Source organism: Panthera onca, chromosome X (genome assembly GCF_046562875.1).
Source record: "Panthera onca isolate mPanOnc1 chromosome X, mPanOnc1 haplotype 2, whole genome shotgun sequence".
NCBI classification, from domain to species: Eukaryota; Metazoa; Chordata; class Mammalia; order Carnivora; family Felidae; genus Panthera; species Panthera onca.
In genome coordinates, this window is record NC_138357.1 from 67,749,373 (window position 1) to 67,753,304 (window position 3,932).

At 38.4% G+C, this 3,932-nt stretch overlaps 1 pseudogene; it reads left to right on the top strand.

The window, feature by feature from the left end:
- Positions 1 to 2,667: 2,667 nt before the first annotated feature.
- LOC145713915 (trafficking protein particle complex subunit 13 pseudogene) lies at positions 2,668 to 3,611 on the top strand (annotated as a pseudogene).
- Positions 3,612 to 3,932: the final 321 nt, after the last annotated feature.

A 3,932-nucleotide genomic window follows, 5' to 3' on the forward strand; every position in this document is an offset into this window, starting at 1 on the left:
ACTGGGCCTTAGTAGAGACTAAACACTAAACCAGGAGCCAAAAATTTACCATATAACATAATCTGTCCATCATAAACTGGGTACTGTGGGACTCAAGCCATAAAGACAAAGTTGAGGGTCCACAACAACACTCCATTATGTGGAAGTGATATATATGAGATAAGGCTCAGCAGGTTCTTGAGGCACAAGTAAATTGCATGAAGAAGTGGCTCAAATGCCCATAAGATCCGACTTCTGCTACTTTACCTTCATTCTCTCAACCTGAATCTGTGGCCTCTTTGGGAGTTCCCTATGACTGGTTGACTGAGGAAACAAAAATTCTGCTCTATTTTACAGATGGTTCTCCACAATACACATGCATGTCCCAAAAGTGGACACCTGTAGCACTACCAGCCTATTTGGGGATAGCCCTAAAAGACAACAGTGACTCGAAATCCTCCCAATGCACAGAACTTTAAGCAGTGCTCCTACTGTTCACTTTACTTAAAAGGAGAAATGGCTGAGGTTCCTGGGTGGCTCCTCTGTTAAGCGTATGACTTTGGCTCAGGTCAAAATCCCATGGTTTGTGAGTTTGAACCCTGTATCAAGTTCTGTGCTGATAGCTCAGAGCTTCTGGATTCCGTGTCCCCCTCTCTCTGTCCCTACCCACCCCCTCTCAAAAATAAATGAACATTAAAATATTTTTAATAAAAAAAATAAGAAATGGTCAGAGGTAGGAGTGTATAGCAGTTGGTAAGTTGTGGCCAGTAGTGTGACAGGATGGCCTGGAACTTGGAAGAAACACAATTGGAAAATCAGAGATGAGATCTGGGGATGAGAAATGTGGATAGATCTCTCCAAATAAGTACAATATGAAGCTATTAGTGTACTATGTGTATGCTCATCAAAGGGTAACTTTAGCAGACAATGCTTTCACTACTCGGGTGGATAAGATGGCCCATTCTGTAGACATCCATCAGGCTCCTTTACCAGTCATGCCTCTCATTTCCAATGGGCTCATGCACAAAATGGCCATGGTTGCAAGGATGGAGGTTATTGATAGATTTTACAATATATCAACTTTGCTAGGCTGAACTACATTTCCCAGAATTCTGTGTATTGTATGTTTCCCGTTAGGATGGGCCACAAGGAAGATTCTGCCAAGATTTTGGAGATATAACAAAGGCAGCAGGCATATTGTAACATAAACACGTTATTGCTTATCTGTTGACTTAATTCAGGATGAAGCAGCAGCTGAGGCAGTTATGTGTGTATAGCTCCAGGACAAGGGAGTCTTGATTCTACAGGATACTATTGCCACCAAACTCAAAATCACTAAGAATGGACATGGGTTTCAGTCCATCCTGTTGCCTTCCAGTTTGTGTTCATGAGATTACAGCCTTCTCATGATCTTGCCTTTCTTCCTGCCCTGTGGGTTTCAAACACCTGCACTGGATGCAAACACAATATTACAGGGACTACTAGCCCCAATAATTATGTAAGCCAAATCATTATATCTATGTACCTATCTAGCTATCTCTATCATCATCTATATTGCTACTAGTACTACTTCTCATGTTGAAACTTGACTGATATAGTTGTTTGGAAGCCAGGTCCTTCCTCTATGTAGTGTCCTTGATTTGTTCTGGGCCTGCCTGTACCTCTTATCCCCAGTGACATCTGGTGAGCATATTACTCATGTTTTTTTTTAAAAATCATTTGTATTTTATGATGTTTTGACATATTGGGGCCTTGCTGACCAAGGAGAGACTGCCCCTCCCAGGGAAAGCTATTTCCTTTAAATAGCATATTACTCCCCTGTGAGAATGCCTTTTATATGCAAACCAAACAGTCTGGAGCCCATACCAGCCAACTACCTCTTTTATGGAGCTTTCAGTTTAAACCACTATCCCTTTGCCCTAATATAACCTCAGGGACAGGTACCAGGCAATTAGAGAAAGTCCCTATAGCCAGAAGCCTGATGACATTATTCAAATTAGCCAACTCTAATCTGCTTACTTTAACTGCTTTGTCTTTCCCACAGAAATTCCAATGAAGACTTGCACCTATGTGTTTCTTTCATTCCTTCTGCCTCCTGACCAACCTTAGTGCATCCCCATGTGGTCATGTGTGGCATACCATGCCACAATTTCTTAAGAATTATAAGTATTAAACTCTTCATTCAAAAGCAATTATCTCCATGTCTGTCATTTCACCATACATGACTCAAATGGACCCCAGTGCTTTATAAGACAGTGGGGCAAAATTGTGGTCAAAATAGAAGGGAATCCACCCAGACAGATTTTTATGACACTCAAAGTGGTGCTATCTACTAAGCATAGTTTATTCACCAACTTTCCAGTTACATGTGAAGATAGGGATTTACTTGGTAATTTCTCTAACCAGCTGGTAACTGGTGGCCCCCTACCATAAATGGCAATGTTTGGAGGAGGTGTTGGCTTTATGATAAATACTTAGAAATACATTTTTGAGAGGCAAATTCCATTTATGTGAGAATTCCCAATGGTTGCAATTAAGTTGTAAAATCATATTGAAAATACTGATCTTCAGACAAGTACTCAGCCTTTACATCTTTTGGTCTTCATGGCTACCATGGCAGAACATTCATTCAATTGTTGTATTGATGATGTCATCCATGACAAAATAAGGACACTTGGAAGAGTCATCCTGTAGGTTCAGTATCTATGCAATGGTGTGGAGGAAAGATGTTTTTTAGTAAGCTGTGCTTATTTCCTTTTCTCCATCCATTTGAAGTTAAAACAAAGTTTTACAATTCAGAGATGAGTGACTTATTTCTTGAAGTCCAGATTCAGAATATTTCATCTTCAACTGTCTTTATACAAAAAGTTTTATTAAAGCCACCTGAAATGTACACCAGGGAAGAATTAAATACTGTCAATCAAGCTGGTGAAGATAAGTGTACCTTTGGAACAAGAACATTTTTACAGTCAATGGAAGGACGCCAGTATTTATACTACCTTGAGCTTAAACAGGAATTTTCTGAGAAAGCTGGTACCATTAGGGGACTAATAGAAATGGGAACATTGGATATAGTGTGGAAAAGAGATCTAGGTGAAATGGCAATGCTACAGACAATCCAGCTTCAAAGAGAGGCTCCAGGTTATGGAAACATGAGGCTATCTTTGGAAACAATCTCAGATACTGTAATTTTAGAAGAGCCTTTTAATATTATCTGTAAGATAACCAACTGCAGTGGTAGGAAAATGAAATTGGTTTTGAAGATGTGTGATACGGATTCTATTCGTTGGTGTGGAAGTTCAGGAAGGTATCTTGGAAAGCTGTCACCAAGTTCATCTCTCTGCTTCACCTTGACACTACTGTCCTTAAAACTGGGCCTACAAGGTGTCTCTGGCATACAGGTAACAGACAAAGTATTAAAAAAAACCTATGTCTGTGATAACCTTGCAAAGATCTGTGTAATACCTTCCACGTTTAAAATGAAAAACTGAAGAAAATTACTAGTGTTATGCTTTCCACAGAGACGTTTTACATACATTTTTCAGCATTAAAATCATCAATAGCAAATATACAGATTATTTTCATTTACTTCCTTTGAGACTGTGAATGCCTGTGATAATTAAACATTTGTTGATTTCAAAAAAAGAGCAATCTGTCGATTTCCATCTTATATTAAGTACACTCTAACATTTCTTGTTTTAGTAAAGCTGCTATTGAGAACATAAAATCTTAGCAGTATATTGATAATTTAAATGATTATTATGGTTTATTTGCCAAGAGTTCAATTTATCATGTCTTATTTTTTTCCTTTCTCCTTTTCAGTCAATAGAGAACTATTGATGACAGTGCTAAATAAAATTCAGGATGACTCTCATTATTTAAACATGTTGACATTTACTACTTGGAAATGACAATATTTTAAAGTTGTATTCGAAATTATTAGGGCTTACATT